The 20,775-nt window shown below is 34.0% G+C and overlaps 1 long non-coding RNA gene across 42 annotated transcripts in view; it reads right to left on the bottom strand.

The window, feature by feature from the left end:
- The window catches only part of LOC127703119 (uncharacterized), a 365,292-nt gene that overhangs the window by 308,805 nt on the left and 35,712 nt on the right, over positions 1-20,775 (bottom strand). For all 42 annotated transcript variants that reach the window (XR_007982696.1, XR_007982698.1, XR_007982700.1 and 39 more), the window contains one exon: positions 16,329-18,502. This is a non-coding gene — a long non-coding RNA (uncharacterized LOC127703119). The remainder of the gene's footprint in view (positions 1-16,328; positions 18,503-20,775) is intronic.

Here is a 20,775-nt window from a genome sequence, read left to right as displayed (position 1 = left end):
ATAACTCGTGATTTGCACTTTAATGACATCAAGGTCAATTTATTCAATATGATGTGGAGAGAATGAAAATATAAATCTTTTCATGGTCTAAAAATTATTAATCTTTTAAAATAGTCCATATATATATACCTCAAATTAATTTTACTTATGTAACTAAAGAAGATTTTCTCGTATCTATTTCATTTTAGATATTTTTATGAAATTCTTCCGGCTAAACACGTAAACTCATTGAATTATGTATTTGTTAGCAAAATGTGTCCTCCCCATATTATTTTTTGTTGATTATTACATGTAATTACACATTTGAAGGTACATACCATTAGCTTTCTGTGTACGTATATGCCTCATGTTTAAATCAAATATTAATTGTACAGCAAGTTTATCACTCTAAGAAAGAATTTAATCTGTTACCCTATTTTTTTAAGAAACTGGTCAAACATTTTTATTGTGCAGGAAAGAAAAGAAAAACAAGAGTGTAAACGGTGAAATTGATCGAATCAAACTTATTTTGGACAAACAATAGGACCAACTTTATACGAAATCATTTGATACATATGTATATGTCATTACCAAACGCGCTTCAAATAGGAAATAAAAGATGCATGTCAAGCGTGGTAATAATTGATTGTTTTTCTTGTTTTAATTTCTTTTCAGCAAAGTTCTCATTTATGCTGCCTTTTAACGGAGTGTCAAAAATATTAATATTCAAAAATGTTACTAAAATGTATTCTTTTTGGAAAAACAAGTTGAGAAAATATAAATAAACATGATACTTCCAAAACACTTCCTTTACTAAATATAGAAAGGGAATCCTTATTTCATAACTCGTGATTTGCACTTTTATGACATCAAGGTGAATGCATTTGAATATCAATTCATTATTTGGTTGAAATATTGTATTGAAACTTTTGCTATCAATACAGGGAAGTACGTATTTAAAGAAAAAATGTGAACTTCTTCAAAACTTTCAAATAAATGTTGTATACAAATGTGTTATTATATATTAATCAACAAAATATGATGTGGAAAGAATGAAAATATAAATCTGTTAGTGGTCTAAAAATTATAAATCTTTTGGAATAGTCCACACCTGAAATTAGTTTTACTTAATATGTAAATAAAGAAAATTGTCTCGCATTTATATATTTCTTTTTAGATATTTTTATGAAATTCCGGCTAAACACGTAAACTCATTGAATTATTTTTTTGTTTAATAAGAAACTTTTTTTTTTTGATTCGGCATGGTTTAAAACATACAAACATAAGCTCTTGAGAGCTTTTCACGAATATATAAAACAAAACACATAACATAAAACAGATATACATACACATACAGACATAGAATAAATATAATATACATGCAAGGCAATCAAAGCATACATATATAAGCAGAACATATAAGCACACATAAAATGAATAGAATAGCCATGCAAAGCAATCAAAAACATTAAGCACTATAAGCAACTAAAAAGTAAAAGAAAAAATTAAAAGCTATGAGAACAAATTAAAAAAATACTACTTGCATGCACTACATCTACATTCTGATCCATTCCAGGACTGAATTAAGCTTTTAAACTGGGAGAAGTTATTTTCAGTCCTGAAATGGTCAGGCAAGCTATTCCATAATGTAGAAGCTGCAAAACGAAAAGAGTTTTTGCCAAAAGAAGAAGTTCTTACCCTTGGAATATCCAAAATGTTACTATACCTGAAAAAATAATTAGTTTGTTTTTTATTTACCAGATTATTGAGACAAGAGGGAGTTAGATTGTTAAGAATTTTGAAAGTTTCCAATGCCATAGTCCTGATACGACGGATCTGTAGGGAAGACAGCCCAGCTGTCTGTATTAATTCCAAATATGACGAGGTATAATTGTCATAGACAAAACGAAGTGCTCGTTCCTGCACTTTCTCTTGTTTTTTAGTGTTAGTTTCCGAGCAAAAGTGCCATGCCAAAGGGCAGAAATTAAAGTTGCTTAAAATAAAATGTATGAAATATAGTAATTTTATTTAGCCTAGAAAGATATGGTCCTAAGCGTTTTAAAACACTGAGTTGTTTAGCTGCCTTTCTACAGATATTTCTAATATGGATGTTAAATTTTAGTTGATAGTCAATTTCTATACCCAACAATTTTACTATTTTTTCACAAGTTAATTTTGAACTTTGAACTTTGTTGGGTTCATGTCAAAAGTTTTCTTTCCAACTGCAATCACTTGAAACTTGTCTGGATTGGATTGCATCTTATTTATTCTAAACCATTCTATCAGCTGATTTGACTCCAGTTTTAGGGTTGATATAAGATTGTCATAATCAGGACTTGAAAAAGACAAAGTATTGTCGTCTGCATAATTATACAGCGAGCCATATTTTATAAAATAAAAAATATCATTTAAAAATACATTGAAAAGGATAGGGCCTAATATAGAGCCTTGCGGTACCCCTTTTTGAATGCCAGCCCAACTGCTAAGAATGCTTCCAATTTTGATTTGCTGTTTGGTACCAGTTAAATATGATTTAAGAAAGAGACTGAATAAGGCTTAATACCATATGAGAGCAATTTATCAATTAAAATTTCATGTGGAAGGCAATCAAAAGCCTTTGAGAGGTCCATAAGAACAGCAGCCAAATAATGATTTTTATCCAGGGCCTCTCGCCAATCTTTCAAAAGACTTAGCAGTGTGGTCTGGCACCCATGTCCCTTACGACAAGCACATAGATATGGGTTAAAAATATTGTCAAAAAAATCAGCCAGTTGGATCTCTAGTACTTTTTCGTATATTTTAGATAATATAGATTATACACTTACAGGTCTATAACTGGATTTTTGAAGCGCATCATTTTTCTTGAATACTGGAGTGACCTGTGCTTCTTTAAGTCTGTCAGGGAATACCCATACTCAATTGTTGTATTTATAAGTGTTGTAATTTGAGGCCCCATGACAGACTTACTTAGCTTCACAACCTTAGCTAGAATTCCATCAGAGAAAGAATAGAATATTTGAATAGATTTAGAAAACACAATGTATCCTCCCCACATTATCTTTAGTTTATTATTACATGAAGGTACATCATATTAGCTTTACTGCGCTGGAAATTGAAATGTTTTGCTGCCCCTAAAATTGGTTATTTCCTTTTATTATATGCCTCGTGTTGAAATCAAACATGACATGATTTTTATAGTTTGTATTTATAGTTACACCACTGTCCCAGGTTAAGGGAAGGGTTTGGCGCCAGACAATATGCTTAACCCCGCCAGATTATGTATGTGCCTGTCCCAAGTCAGGATCCTGTAATTCAGTGGTTGTCGTTTGTTGCTGTTTATCATATTTGTTTTTTGTTTATTGTTTTGTACATAAATCAGGTCGTTACTTTTTCTCGTTTTAATTGTTGTACATTTGTCATTTCGAAGGTTTATGCGGTATGGGTTTTGCTCATTGTAGAAGGTCGTTTGTTTTTATTGTGTTTATCATGTTTATTGTGAAGGAAAAGCAAGAAAAGAAGGGAAGAAGACAAGGGTGTAAAAGGGTTGGGGGGGGGGGGGGGGTAATCAAATCAAAACTTATTTTGGACAACAATAGCCGAACCATCTGTATACGAAATCATTTTGATATGCATATGTCGTTACCAAACACTCTTTAAAAAGGAACAAATAGATGCATGTCAAACGTGGTAATAAATTAAGTGGGGTTTTTTTTCTTATTTTAATTTTTTCCAGTCAATTTCATTTTAGCTACTTTTAAATATTTCAATATTTTTCAGGCTGTTCAAAAATGATAACAAAATATATTTTACCAACAAGTATGTCACAAAATAATATTGCTTAGTTGTAATTTTTATTTAAAACAATACATTAAGTACATACTTACTTTATGTTATTTCTACTTTTTTCCATTCTGATTGAAACACACGTTTATGACATCATGGTTAATTCATATATAAATAGCAATTCATATTATTGTTGAAATATCGCATTGAAAGTTCTTATATCTTAAAATCTTATAAAACAGACCATACCTGAAATTAATTTTACTTATGTACACGTTTTGCAAGTGTCCTTACATATGAAGAGTTAGTTAGTTCTTTGTGGGTTCTTTTTTACATTGAAACACAAGATAATTTTCTGATTTTAAATATACATAAGAGCAAAACTGATCGATTCAGGCAAAGCAATGACTTATTCATTTCAAAAGGTTCTACAAACGCATATAGCCCTACAATTTGTAAATTAACTATACATCTTTGACTGGAATTAGCAATCAGGCGAATTCATATTTATGTCATTCTATTTATAGGTCAGGCAATTTGTGCAAATTGATCAATAAAGATTAAAAACGCTGTTACATGGCGGCAGGAGTGTGTCGACTTAAAGAGTACAAGAAATATTCGTCCAGGTTGTAACATATAGCTCTTCACTCGTTTAGATCAGGTGGGGCCACAGTGGATGTTAACGCAGATGTTAGTCACAGGTTCTTGAAAAAACGTGACAAAGGGAAATCGGACTCCAGCAAAGATGGTTATATTGTAGACTCGACAGAGAAATGTTTGAAATTTTCTCAAATTTTATAACTAAAATTGTGTATCGTGTACCCTTTCTTTGTATATTTCTATCACGTTCGACGGGCTGTCGGCAAATTTACATTCGTGTTTTAGTTATATCAGAGACATATAATACATATTATATGTCTCTGGTTATATCTAGCCATGTAGAATAGGTAATACTTATATTTCCCGTGGTTTGAATAGAAAAGCGTTAAAATATTGTATTGCCGTTACGGCTTATCATAAATATTCATAAGGTCGAACAAAATCGACCAATCAGGAAGTCGGATTTTGTAATACGATATACTTTTATGTTTTCCATGCTCTTTTAATACTTTATAGTCGTCGTTTAACACAGTAAACATCTTTTTCTATCTATATGTATATTTTCTAGGTTAATGCATGGTGAGGCCCGACACTGCTATATTTGAGGGGTTGTACTGCTAACAATTACTATATTATATCCGGTGTATATATCACCTTCGACGGGCTGTCGGCAAATTAACAATTTGTGTTTTAGTTATATATTTAGTCATAGAGTATATGTCTTCCAGCTAAGCGTGTCAATTTAGTACATACCAGGGTTCATTTGCATATCGCATTAACCTGTTCACGTCATGAATATGCATTTAATTTGTCACTGGACATTAACCAGCCACCAATCATCATCATGCGTACTTAAATAAAAGGAGGAGGTCTGATAAGGGAAATTATCAATTGGCCCCTGAAACTGCAAAAATCAAATTATTTAAGACTTTGCATTTGATGTTAATTTTATAGATTAAGATCAGGTTGATATAATTTTAACCCTTTAGTACAATAATATCTATGTCACAATGCTTCATAAATTGGCATATTTGAACAACAATTGTCATTGACAGTTTGTACAAATAGTTATTCAACAAAATAGATATAAGCTAAGGCCTTATCCAAAACGAGATTTTCTGCACATTAACTAACATCTTAAAATTTGTAAAATTCAATTAGTAGCAAAACGTCCTTTTGGTAAAGCTTTGGCGCACATCTAAAGTTAATACACAATCTCAGAATGAGGCTTCTTCGACATTCATTACAGTTTTGCACTAAATCCAAGAGAAGTGTCAGAGACATATGTCAGACAAAATTCAAAACTATAAATACTGATATCTATCAGACTAATTTCTAATGATATATCTATGTCACTTTGTGATTCAAGGGGCGAAGAAGTGGCTAGCTTATATCATACTTTCCTTTGTATAACTGTTCGAGTTAATACTTTAGTAAAATGTTAAAAATGCATTGGAGTATATAATTATTTCTATTCAATAATGCATTGTTATAAATTGATTTCTCAAAATACAACTATAGTTCAGAAGAAATCATTATTCTTTAAATAACATGTATGGTTCATAAGAATCCGTACTTTTCAGATTGGCCGACAAAAATCGCGGAGCATTCAAAAAGTGTATTTTATTTCTCAATACCATTCAATATTCATGAATACGTGTGGTTTTTTTTTTATTGACAGATTCAAAACTATGCATATGCGCTTGGTAAAACTCGTTTTTTCATGGTTGTAGCATATAAATGTAATCAAACGAATTAAATGCTTCCTTTTTGAAATTTTATACGGTTGTAAAAGCTTCCGCGCTTCATACAAAATTGGAAATCTCGGAAGCTGTATAATCTCTCGGTGCTATTTCAGATGATTGCAGTTTTAAAACATCAGCATATATGAGGGGATGAATGGGGTACTCCACATGACGAATGACGTAAAATAAAATTGAGAATGGAAATGGGGAATATGTCAAAGAGACAACAACCCGACCAAAGAGCAGATAACAGCCGAAGGCCACCATGGGTCTTCAACGCAGCTAGAAAATCTCGCACCGGAGGTGGTCCTCAGCTGGCCCCTAAATAAAATTGTGTACTGGTTCAGTGAAAATGGACATCACACTAAACTCCAAAACATATAAAGGAACTAAAATTAAAAAAACATACAAGACTAACAAAAGCCAGAGGCTCCTGACTTGGGACAGGCGCAAAAATGCGGCGGGGTTAAACATGTTTTGTGAGATCTCAACCCTCCCCCTATACCTCTAGCCAATGTAGAATAAAGAAACACATAGCAATACGCACAGTAAAACTCAGTTTAAAAGAAGTCCGAGTCCGATGTCAGAATAGGTAACAAAAGAAACTAAGCAAAATGACAATAATACATAAATTAACAAAGGAATACTAGCAGTTACTGACATGCCAGCTCCAGACCTCAATTAAACTGATTGAAAGATTATGTCTTCATCATATGAAAATCAGGTACAATCCCTCCCGTTAGGGGTTTAGCATCATACCATCATAAAATATATGAGAAGAACATAACCCGTATCATGCCAACAATTGGTTTTAGAATAAATGTGTTTATTTCCGATGCAAAGACCCTATGAGTGAATCAATATTAATACCAAAATATGCAATCCTTAATGACCTGACAACAGTATCGTAACTAAAGTATGGTTAAAATAACGTTAACGATAAGCATTTTACTCCATTTGACGCTAACGGTAGCTACAAAATGAGATTTGACGAATGATGATAAAAAAAAAATTGGCTCATTTGACGCTAACGGTAGCGAAAAACTGACGTTTGACGCTTGACGATTAAGAGCATTCCTACCTTCATGTATACCATTTTAGGGATGGAAAACAAATCTTTAATTCTAACCAAAATAACCAAACACACATTCAGTGAAATGTAAAATATTCGATAATCTGTAAACAAATTTCAGTCTCAAAATTACTTTTATAGACTCAATTAATGTGGTCCCAAAAATAGTCCAGTGGCGGATCCAGAAATTTTCATAAGGGAGAGGGGGCACTGACTACCCTAAGAGGGGGTCCGCTCCAGTCATGCTTCAGTGATTCCCTATATAATCAACCAAATTTTTACCACAAAAGAAGGGGGCCGCTAACTACCTAGCTGAGAAACTGATGATTAGCATAGAAACTTACTGTTGGTCATTAAACCAAGTAAACGAGGTCAAGATCAGTGACCTTGTCAGACGGACATGTACACCTAATGATGTAACTTCAGACAAAATATGGTTAAAGCGAACAGCGATACCAGAGTCCGTCGTCATCGGTGCCAACAGTTGAGTTCATTTTGAATTTAAACATCACTAACCTTGTCAAATCGTGAGGGAGCAAAAGTTTCTTATTTATCAAGTTTAGCATCTGGAGCAAATTTTCGAATATATTTTTTTCATGTGTTTTATTGATAAATGAAATTATGTTTTTGCACTTGATAGACGTCAATAACTTTGACAATCCTTCATGGAAATACGAAACTTCGAACGAAGCTTATAACATCAGGAAATGTTATAGATTTTTTCTTACTTTGTATTTTTTTGATATAATTAATGGACAAGTTAATTTTTTTATTTATTTAATTACATTTTAGATTGTCTAGGGTTAAAGTATCTTAATACTCGTTTTCAAGCCTTCGTTGAATTTCGGAAAACTTCGATGCACTTTCCGTATTTTACTAATTAATTCATGAATAAAACCCCACAACTCGGAAATGTAAAATCTAAAATTTATAAAAATCGAAAGGGAGCTCACGAAATAGATATAAACTATTCACCAAAGTTTCATGAAAACTGCTTAAAGCATTTTTGAGTTATTGTCCCAAAACTGGAAAATCCCCTTTTTTTAATGAACACCACCCCATAACTCAGAAGTTAGACAAACATGTACACCTTACTCATTCCATACACCAAATATAATTGACCTATTGCTTATAGAATCTGATATACTTACAAAACCATGAAAACTTAAACATTGAGCAATAAACCATAAAAATATTGCGTCTAGTATCTAAAATTCTTATTAAATAACCTTATCACATATATAGACAAAACTACAACAAGAGTGCACACGCTGAAATGTCTCGTCTTCTTTACTAATCATTGATATTATGTTGATAGTCCTAAATATAAAGCTTTATTACAACTGTCACATAAACTTAACATTAACCAAGAAAACTAAACATTGACCAATGAACCATGAAAATGAGGTCAAGGTCAGATGAACCGTGCCAGGCAGACATGTACAGATAACAATTCTTCCATATAACAAATATAGTTGACCTATTGCTTATAGTAAGAAAAATAGACCAAAACACAAAAACTTGAAAATAAGGTCAAGGTCATATAAAACCTGCGTGACTGACATACAGATCATAAAATATTTCCATACACCAAATATAGTTGACCTATGGCATATAGTACTAGTATTAGAAAAAAAGACCAAAACTCAAAAACTTAACTTTGACCACTGAACCATGAAAACGAGGTCAAGGTCAGATGACACCTGCCAGCTAGACACGTACACCTTACAATCATTCCATACACCAAATATACTAGACCTATTGCTTATAGTATCCGAGATATGGACTTGACCACCAAAACTTAACCTTGTTCACTGATCCATGAAATGAGGTCGAGGTCAAGTGAAAACTGTCTGACGGGCACGAGGACCTTGCAAGGTACGCACATACCAAATATAGTTATCCTACTACTTATAATAAGAGAGAATTTAACATTGCAAAAAATGTTAACTTTTTTTCAAGTAGTCACTGAACCATGAAAATGAGGTCAAGGACATTGGACATGTGACTGACGGAAACTTCATAACATGAGGCATCCATATACAAAGTATGAGGCATCCATATACAAAGTATGAAGCATCCAGGTCTTCCACCTTCTAAAATATAAAGCTTTCAAGAAGTTAGCTAACGCCGCCGCCGCCGCCGCCGGATCACTTTCCCTATGTCGAGCTTTCTGCGACAAAAGTCGCAGGCTCGACAAAAACTAAACGTTGTCAACTGACCCATCAAAATGAGGCAAGGTCAGATGAAACCTGCCAGTGTGACATGTACACCTTACAATCATTCCATACACCAAATAATTGACATATTGCCTATAAGATAGGATCGGAGATGCGGACTTGACCAGGTGAACTTAACTGTGATAATCGATCCATAATATGAGGTGGTCAGGTGAACGGACAGACACGTAGACGTTACAAGAAAACTTTATATCAAAACAAGAAATGATTGTAACAGGATGCTGTTACGAAGTCTCCCAAACGAAGCTCCCATAATTCGTAATTCCCAGTGTCGCCTGACATTGGACAAAGTCCAGTGAAAATTGGTTTGGTCCAGTAAAGTTAATGCATTAGTGATGCCTGGGGACTAACCCTGTATATCATTCAAATCATCTTGGCATGACAACCCAGAATATATATGGTTTAGGGGTGGGGATCTCGACCATTTACAAGATACTAGAACATTGGGGGTGGGGGGAACCCCTGGGGACTGACCGTATACGTCATTCAAATGTTTGAGAAATGATGAACAGGAATATATATGGTCTAGGGGTGGGGATCTCAACCATTTACAAGATATTAGAACTTTCTCAAATGGCAGGAGGTCGGGATGACCCCTGGGGACTAACCCTGTATATCATTCAAACCATCTTGGTATGACAAACCAGAATATATATGGTTTAGGGGTGGGGATCTTGACCACTTACAAGATATTAGAACTTTCTTAAATAACAGGGGGTGGGGTGACCCCTGGGGACTAACCCTGTATATCATTCAAACCATCTTGGTATGACAAACCAGAATATATATGGTTTAGGGGTGGGGATCTTGACCACTTACAAGATATTAGAACTTTCTTAAATAGAAGGGGCTGGGGGTGACCCCTGGGGACTAACCCTGTATATCATTCAAACCATCTTGGTATGACAAACCAGAATATATATGGTTTAGGGGTGGGGATCTTGATCACTTACAAGATATTAGAACTTTCTTAAATAGAAGGGGCTGGGGGTGACCCCTGGGGACTAACCCTGTATATCATTCAAACCATCTTCGCATGACAAACCAGAATATATATGGTTTAGGGGTGGGGATCTTGACCACTTACAAGATATTAGAACTTTCTTAAATGGCAGGGGGTGGGGGTGACCCCTGGGGACTAACCCTGTATTTCATTTGATGTGCTTTATCATGACAAACCAGAATATATATGGTTTAGGGGTGGGGATCTCGACCATTTACAAGATATTAGAACTTTCTCAAATGGCAGGAGGTCGGGATGACCCCTGGGGACTAACCCTGTATATCATTCAAACCATCTTGGTATGACAAACCAGAATATATATGGTTTAGGGGTGGGGATCTTGACCACTTACAAGATATTAGAATTTTCTTAAATAGCAGGGTGTGGGGGTGACCCCTGGGGACTAACCCTGTATATCATTCAAACCATCTTGGTATGACAAACCAGAATATATATGGTTTAGGGGTGGGGATCTTGACCACTTACAAGATATTAGAACTTTCTTAAATAGAAGGGGCTGGGGGTGACCCCTGGGGACTAACCCTGTATATCATTCAAACCATCTTCGCATGACAAACCAGAATATATATGGTTTAGGGGTGGGGATCTTGACCACTTACAAGATATTAGAACTTTCTCAAATGGCAGGGGGTCGGGATGACCCCTGGGGACTAACCCTGTATATCATTCAAACCATCTTCGCATGACAAACCAGAATAAATATGGTTTAGGGGTGGGGATCTTGACCACTTACAAGATATTAGAACTTTCTTAAATGGCAGGGGGTGGGGGTGACCCCTGGGGACTAACCCTGTATTTTATTTGATGTGCTTTATCATGACAAACCAGAATATATATGGTTTAGGGGTGGTGATCTCGACCATTTACAAGATATTAGAACTTTCTCAAATGGCAGGAGGTCGGGATGACCCATGGGGACTAACCCTGTATATCATTCAAACCATCTTGGTATGACAAACCAGAATATATATGGTTTAGGGGTGGGGATCTTGACCACTTACAAGATATTAGAACTTTCTTAAATAGCAGGGGGTGGGGGTGACCCCTGGGGACTAACCCTGTATATCATTCAAACCATCTTGGTATGACAAACCAGAATATATATGGTTTAGGGGTGGGGATCTTGACCACTTACAAGATATTAGAACTTTCTTAAATAGAAGGGGCTGGGGGTGACCCCTGGGGACTAACCCTGTATATCATTCAAACCCTCTTCGCATGACAAACCAGAATATATATGGTTTAGGGGTGGGGATCTTGACCACTTACAAGATATTAGAACTTTCTCAAATGGCAGGGGGTCGGGATGACCCCTGGGGAATAACCCTGTATATCATTCAAACCATCTTAGCATGACAAACCAGAATATATATGGTTTAGGGGTAGGGATCTTGACCACTTACAAGATATTAGAACTTTCTTAAATGGCATGGGGTGGGGGTGACCCCTGGGGACTAACCCTGTATTTCATTTGATGTGCTTTATCATGACAAACCAGAATATATATGGTTTAGGGGTGGGGATCTCGACCATTTACAAGATATCAGAACTTTCTCAAATGGCAGGGGGTCGGGATGACCCCTGGGGACTAACCCTGTATATCATTCAAACCATCTTAGCATGACAAACCAGAATATATATGGTTTAGGTGTGGGGATTTTGACCACTTACAAGGTATTAGAACTTTCATTAATGGCAGGGGGTGGGGATGACCCCTGGGGACTAACCCTGTATTTCATTTAATGGGTTTTATCATTTAGAACATTTTCAATTAAAAAGATTGTGTCTATCACAAACGGTTTTCAATTTATAATCATTTGAAAATTAAAAAAAATAAAATCCCATAGGGTTCTATAGTAAAACCCTCTTTTCTTTTTGCCCCTCAAAGTACCCCTTTATAAACCCCATTGCACAAACAAAACCCTGATTGCACCACTAGACATGTTAGTCTAACATATTGTGAAACCCTAAGTTAATCTGACAAGCGGTTTTGGAGAACGGGTGCGGACAAGTTCAAATTTAAAAGCGGCGGAAGAGGAAGAGGAAGAGGAAGAAGAATAATAATAATAATAAGAACTGAGCAAAAACAATAAGTCTTCCCAAACTTCGTTTGGGAGACTTAATAAGTTATCCTATTACTCATAAGAGTATTTCACAGGACAACAAAACTAATTTTTTTTCAAGCAGTCACTGAACCATGAAAATGAACTCAAAGACAATGGACACATGACGGATGGAAACCTCGCAACATAAGGCACCTGCTTCCAAAGTATGAAGCAGCTCATGCCAATGTTTTGCCTGCAAAACCAGTTAATTTCTGTTCATTATTTTTGGTTTAATGCTTTATTTTCAGCATGGCAATATTAATTTATTATCTTTACTATAGTGCTTCTGCTGCTTTGTGCTAGTTTTAGTAACTAACTAATCTATATGTGCTTTTAATGTGCAAACCATTTTATTTTTGCTTTTGTGCTTTTATCTCACAAGTGCATGTTTCAGTGTGTGTTTTAACTTGTAAGATGCTTTTAAGAACTTTTGTGATGCATGTTTATATACTGATATGAATACTTGCTTTATATGTTTAATTTGTGTGTGCATGACTTGATATGTATGTTTTGTTTTATTTGTTGCTCTGTCGGTTTTAAAAGCTCTTCAGAGCTTGTGTTTTATACTTGTATTTGCACATACCGACTATAAATAAAGCTTTATGTCTTATGTCTTATAGGTCTTTTACCTTCTGAAATATAAAGCTTTATATAAATAGTTCACCCCATCGCCACTGGATTGGAATCCCTGTCAACCATTCTGGGAAGATCTTCGAGGCGAGACAAAAACTCAACTTTGATTAAACCATGAAAATGAGGTCAAGTTCAGGTGACTCCATGTCTATTCTATTGTTCAAAACAAACTTGCCATTGATTAATTAACTACAAAAAAGTAATAGTAGTTCTGACATCTTCTTTTTAGCCAATAAACATTACTGTACAGTCATATTAGGTTATGAACTGTGACCTTACTATCAGCAACTGTTCAATTCAGTCGCATGGCATTAATTTAATTTGTATTTACAGGTGTTTTTTTTTCAACCAAGAACAGCTTTTTCTTGTACATAACGGATGTATGTGTTTTCATACTTTCAAGTAAATTTTTATTATACTTTTTTGAGATTAGAAGGGGAGAGGGATTGAGATTCCGAAAGTATTCCATTTGCTAGTCATGTCCCTGTTCCAAATAAAAATCAGTGCTCGTCTACTTTGTTAGTAAGGAATTTAGTGAAGTTGAGGTTAGATCTAGGATGTCTCTGTTAAATTTGTTCTCAGCTTTTCAAACTTGGGCAGGCCATAATCTTGCCGGCGAAATGACGATTTAAGTCGCCAAAGAATTTTGAAAATCGCCAAGGGAGCTACCATTTGATTTTTATGGGGGGCTAGGATCTGAGACTACTATAACACAGTGTTATAGTAGTCTCAGGCTAGGATGAAATTTGAAAAAAATAGGCAGGACAGCAGTATTGGGTAAAAAAAAAGGCAGGATGAGATTATTTGCAAAAAAAAAAAAAAAAGGCAGGATGACAATTTATGTAAAAAAAAAAGTCAGGATAACCTAAAAAAAAAAAAAGGCAGGACCGAATAGAGTGAAAAATAAAAAGGCAGGACCGAATAGAGGGAAAAATAAAAAGACAGGACAAAATTTTTCATCCTAGCCCCCCCATAAAAATCAAATGGTAGCTTCCTAAATCTCGCCAGCCGACTGACTTCATGGCGAAGTCAAATCGCTATGAAAATCGGTAAAAGGGAGACAACTTGTGAATTACAAGTCTCCCAGGTAAAAAAAAAAAGGGGACTGACGAGGAAAATCGAGATTTTCGAAACGACCTAGGAGGCCCCAGAACACAGTTATTTCGTAGTGCATTTCTTTTAGACAATAAATTCAAATTAAAAAAATCGCACCTCCTCTATCTCAAAAAGATTTTTACAGTGTAGTGTACTACTATTGATACAAATAATATCAAAATTATAGAAACTTCTACCAGCTCTAACTCAAAATATTGACAATTCTGTGTTAAGGGGGGCTAAAATTCAGTTTGACAGCTTCAGACATTCTAATTTTTGACCTTTTTTAACTGGACCAAATCACTACTTAACATAAAGATTCAGCACCCAAATTTTTTTAACATGTAATTTCATCCCCTTACTTAATATTTCATGCATAAAATATCAAGAAATGAATTGGGAAAGTGTATCGAAAAAAAATGCAAGTTATACACTGTTTACACTAGGGACTATATTCGTAGACAACGAAAACCGAAGGACGATAACTGTGTCCTTGGACCAGGACTAATACTGTCGACGATCAAATTAAATAAATACAACGGCGACTTTGAACATCCTCGGATATAACATTAATAAAATGCTCCGCAGGGCGCAGCTTGATACGACCGCAGAGGTCGAACCCTGAACAGTTGGGGGAAGTATGGACACAACATTCAAGCTTGATACAGCTTTGGATTTGGATTGTTATTAAATATTTGACACAGCATAGGTTTCTAACACAGATTGAATGTGGTCTAAGAACTTAAAAATTTTAAATTGGACATTCACCTATTATGGTCCAATATCCAAAATCTAAATACATGGTTAGATTCAGCATATCAAAGAACCCCAAGAATTCAATTTTTGATGAAATCAAACAAAGTTTAATTTTGGACCCTTTTGACCTCAATGTGGACAAAGTTGATAACGGGGCCCAAAAATCAAAAATCTAAATACATGGTTAGATTCAGCATATCAAAAAACCCCATATATTCAATTTTTGTTGAAATCAAACATAGTTTAATTTTGGACCCCGATTTGGACCAACTTGAAAACTGGGCCCATAATCAAAAATCTAAATACATGTTTAGATTCAGCATATCAAAGAACCCTAAGAATTCAATTTTTGTTAAAATCAAACTAAGTTTAATTTTGGACCCTTTGGACCTTAATGTAGACCAATTTGAAAACGGAACCAAAATTTAAGAATCTAAATACACAGTTAGATTCGGCATATCAAAGAACCCCAATAATTCAATTTTTGATGAAATCAAACAAAGTTTAATTTTGGACCCTTTGGACCTCAATGTGGACCAATTTAAAAACGGGGCCCAAAATCCAAAAACTAAATACACGGTTAGATTCAGCATATTAAAGAACCCCATGAAATCAAGAATAAAACCCCATTGAAATTGGTCAAGAAATAAGCAATTTATAGGAAGTATCTTCTTTTGCACAATCCTGTGCTATTAAATATTTCTTGCTATTGCGCAATACTGTACAATTGACAATTTCTTGCTATTGCGCAATATTGTGCTATTGGATATTTCTTGCTATTGCGCAATACTGTGCAATTGAAGATTTCTTGCTATTGCGCAATACTGTGCAATAGAAGATTTCTTGCTATTGTGCAATACTGTGCAATTGAAAATTTCTTGCTATTGCACAATACTTATTATATAATAATTTACACATCCTGTTTGGTGTGTATCTCCTACCATATCATTATTATTTGATTTTAAATATAAATCAGAAATAACCAACTTAAAATGGAAAATTTTAAAAGAAACAAAAAAGGAAAAAAAGAAAAAAAAGGAAAAAAAAATAAATCCCCCCCCAAAATTTTTTGAACCCCCATTATGATTCATCACCCCCAAACTCAATCCCAGCCTTCCCTTTGTGGTATGGTACCTTGCAGTACAATTTCAGAGAGATCCATACACTTGAACGCAAGTTATTGTCTGGAAACTAGAAAAAAATGTGTTTTTTGGCCCCTTTTTGGCCCCAAATTCCTAAACGTTAAGGGCAATTACCCCCAAACTCAAACCCAGCTTTCCCTTTGTGATATGGAACCTTGTAGTACAATTTCAGAAAGATCCATACACTTACACTCAAGTTATTGTCATGAAACTAGAAAAATGCTTGTTTTTTGCCCCTTTTTTGGCCCCCAATTCCTAAAATTTGGAGGCAATTACCCCCAAAATCAATCCCAGCATTCCTTTAGTGATATGGAACCTTGTGGTACAATGTCAGAGAGATCCATACACTAACACACAAGTTATGTCTGGAAGTTACAAAAATGCTTATTTTTGGCCCCTTTTTGACCCCTAATTCCTTTACTGTTATTACCATAACCCCCAAAATCAATCCCAACCTTCCTTTTGTGGTATTGAACCTTGTGGTAAAATTTCATAAAGATCCATTCACTTAAACTAAAGTTAAGTGCGAAAACCAATGTGTCTTCGGACGACGACGACGCCAACGTCATACCAATATACGACCACAAAAATTTTTTTGCGGTCGTATAAAAACTATTCAAACGGAAAACTGTTGAAGTTATCATTTTACGATGATTTTTATCTGAGGATGTTGCGTAATCACTCAGCTGATTTGTTTTATTTTTATTTATTACGAGTAGATCAAATTGTACTATTCGGTAGGTAAAGGGTGGGAATTAACGGTAGATTTATTATATTCATTGAATAAAAATTGAAATATAAAAGGTAGAAAGACAGCTGATAGATAATGTGATTGCAAACGTACGACACTCGACCAGCTGTTATCAGCAGTGGATTTTTTTTCAAGACCATTTCGTTGATAGGGAAGATATCTTTAAAAAATGATAGAAATTAGCTGTTTATCGGTTAATTAATATGTGATTGACAGATATTTTCATTTATAGGCTTACAATCTTTAACAAGAATCTCAATTTACAACTACATGTAATATGATGTCCTGGACATACAATAATGTTTTACAAAATAATGACAAAGTGGTGATATAAATTAAATTCCCAGTCATGTGAAATTCATCAGGTAAACTGGGAGTCATATTTTTCTGGACATTTAAAAATAAATTGAGGCAGATGCACATGAATTTAATGCATCATAATATTACTAGGCTACTCCCTCGAGACTCCCTCATGTCCCAAGCAACAACTTTTATTTAAACTTAAATTCAAGTTGACAGTACAAATGGTATCAATGAATAAATAACAACTATATTGTCTAAACCTTTTTGTTAAGAACTTTCTTTATATACATTTTGTACAATAACATGAAAAAAACTGCAAGTATATTTTTTATTGCATATAAAACAATTTCCTTAGTGATAAGCACGAGAACACTATGCAACCGAAACGGTAATGGAATCTCACTTCTCCATTCTCTCTCATGGAAGGAGAAGTCACTTCTCCCTCTCCAAAATCCTAGATTAGGCCCTGCTTGGGCAATTAAGATCTTGTCATATTGTTCAGGTATTTGTCTATTGTTGAAGAATGTGTGCTGATCTCTTGTATTTTGTGTTGTTGGGTTGCCATCTCATTAATGTATACCAGATACCATCCTTTTATTCAAAGTTTGGTAAGAGCATGCAGTTGTTTTTTTCAGATATCAAAAGCCTATTGAGTTATAGCCCATAATAGGTTAGACATACATTTTGTGTGTGTGTCGAAGTATACAATTATGATTTCATAATGAAACAAGCTCAACATTATATTGCAACAATCCAATTTTGTGTATTGAAAAAATATCGTGTTCATTTCCCTTAAACAAATATTTGAGTAGGCAACCCATGTAAAATAATTGTGTATTTATTTTAAATATAGTATTACTTTCAGAAGTTTTAATATCCCTCTTAGTTTTATGAGAGGTATTAAGAGTTTTAACTATTATTAAACATCATAACACCATTATAAAACAGAACATTGATTTATTCTTCATTTGCTTATAAACAATACACAGTAATCCTTCATAAGTTTATAATCAATACACAATCTTCCCAAAAATATCAACATAAAAATTGGAGTTCTGTGTTTTTTGTGTTCATATTATTAGATGGAATGTCTGATTAAATGCTGTCAACTGTTATTAACACAGTACTTCTTAGTTATAGCCATAAATTAACTGTAACCAGTCTGTTCACCTAGTCCATGTACGAGGAAAGATGTAGCTATCATCAATGGAAAAATCCATGCAAGGGCAAAATGGACATGTTGAAACGTCTGATCTCATCCAAGTGCAACCAGACTGCAAAGTAAATGTTTAAATTTTAAAAATATAGCATTAATATAATCTGAAATTTTCAACATTCTTGTAACAATGTTTTCTGCTTACTGAAAATTTGAGATGACTTCAAAATTGTAAAAGTGAAAAGTATTCAATGTTTTAACATAAAATTGAAAAATATCCTGTAGACTCCTTTAGAAATTATACAATTTCAAAATAACCTCTTCTAAATATGCCAAGTAAAAATAATAGACCTTTGTATAATAAATATTAGAAGTATCAGATAAAATCACATAAATATGTTCATTCCAATGATTTTTTTTATTAGAAAATTGCATTCCTGCACCAAATTTTGCTGACTTGATTGAATATCTAGACCTATTGTGTTCTGCTATTTTACAATATAAGATACTGAAAGACAGCAATACTACCCTTAGGGCAATAACTTCTATACAACTTTTACAATTTTGAAATCATCTCAAATTTTCAGCTATATCATACCCTCATAATATTGGCTATGTTGACCTGTTTGTAAATCTTGTCTTACTGATCATTTTAGCCTTTCAAAATAATATGAAATAAATGTGGATAGTGTCCACATGTGGACACAGATGATGCCCCCGCTTGCATATCATATAGTTATAAAGGGACATAACTGAAGAACAGTAAAAGTGACGCTACCCAAATTTTAACTTGATCTGAGTTTTGTGGTAATAAGCGTTGTGTGTAAGTCTCATAACATTTGGTTGAGGCTAACTTAAGTAGAGAACAGAAACTAAAAATTCAGCAATTTTTCTATTTGTAAACATGCATAACTCTAGAACGGTTGTGTATAAGTTTTACAACATTTGGTTGAGACAAACTAAAAAATTCAGCAATTTTTATGTTTATAAAGGGACATAACTCTAGAATGGTAAAAGTGTTGCCACCTAATTTCGTACTTAATCTGTATTATGTAGTAATAAGCATTGTGTATAAGTTTCATAACATTTGGTTGAGGCAAACTCAAGTTAGAGAACTGAAACAAAAAAATTGTACTTGATCCTTACTGAGTTTTGTGGTAATGAATATTGTGTATATGTTTCATAATGTTTGGCTGGGGAAAACATCAGTTACAGAATGGAAACTAAAAAATTTTGCAATCGTTCTATTTATAAAGGGGCATAACTCAATAATGGTTAAAGTGACACTACCCAAATTCAACTTGATCTGTGTTTTATCAGTGGAAGTCAAAATTAAACATTGCATTGTATAAAGCATTGATTGTAGTTGATTCAACTATAATCATGGTCAAAGGAAGATAACTCCAATTTTAAAAATATATTATATAAACTTGATATTTAGAAGAAAATAAAAATTTTGCAATTTTTCCTTTTATAAAGGGGCATAACTCTAGATCGGTTAAAGTGACACCACCAAAATTCAAACTTGATCTGTGTTTTGTGGTAATAAGCATTGTGTATAAGTTTCATAACATTTGGTTGAGGCAAACTCAAGTTAGAGAACGGAAACCAATTTCGGGACGTACAGACGGACAAGGGTAAAACTTAATGCCCCCTCCGCTACGGCAGGGGCATAAAAATTAGTTAAGTAAATGAAGTCGTCCCTTCCTGAGAGTTTTGAAGTCATATTTTATCTGTAGCACTTTTCAAGATAAAAGACAAAATTTGCATTTTACCCCTATGTTCTATTTTCAGCCATATTGGTTGGCAGACAGGATCATCAGATACATTTTAAAAGCTAGATAACCTAATGATCCAAAATCCATAGGCACCTAAATACCCTTAAGATTTTCTCCATTAAGTTTTATCTTCTATCCCATCACAGTGGATACAATTTATTAATTTGTGTCGTCTACAAATGAGAACTTTTTGAAACCTATTTAAATTTTTTTTGGTAATGGTATGCATCAATTTTAAGACACCTTATATAACATATATCTTCATGTGCCCTATGCATGTCTAAATGTTTGTATTGGTTCTGTATTCTAAAGTGAGATTGTTCTTCAATTCATGACAGTATTTGTTTGACAGATATAATTTATAATTTGCTCTTTTACCCAGCATCTCTGTTTTACAGATGCAGCCTGATCGACAGCTAGTAAAAATTTTTACTCAAACTGGTACTAGGGGCTATCATAAAATTGCAGTGAGGTTAAGACTTTCACTCCAAATATGGGATGAAAAAACAATGCTCCTTTCTTAGTGTTTTTTTTTAGCAGTCATTTAGTGTTAAAACATAATTGGTACACTAATCATTTCTTTTTTAACCAAATTTTTAACTTGTATAATTTT

Source organism: Mytilus californianus, unplaced genomic scaffold, assembly GCF_021869535.1.
Source record: "Mytilus californianus isolate M0D057914Y unplaced genomic scaffold, xbMytCali1.0.p SCAF_5, whole genome shotgun sequence".
Taxonomy (NCBI): domain Eukaryota; kingdom Metazoa; phylum Mollusca; class Bivalvia; order Mytilida; family Mytilidae; genus Mytilus; species Mytilus californianus.
The sequence above is the reverse complement of the archived record's forward strand: the minus strand, read 5'-3'. Positions and strand labels throughout refer to the sequence as shown.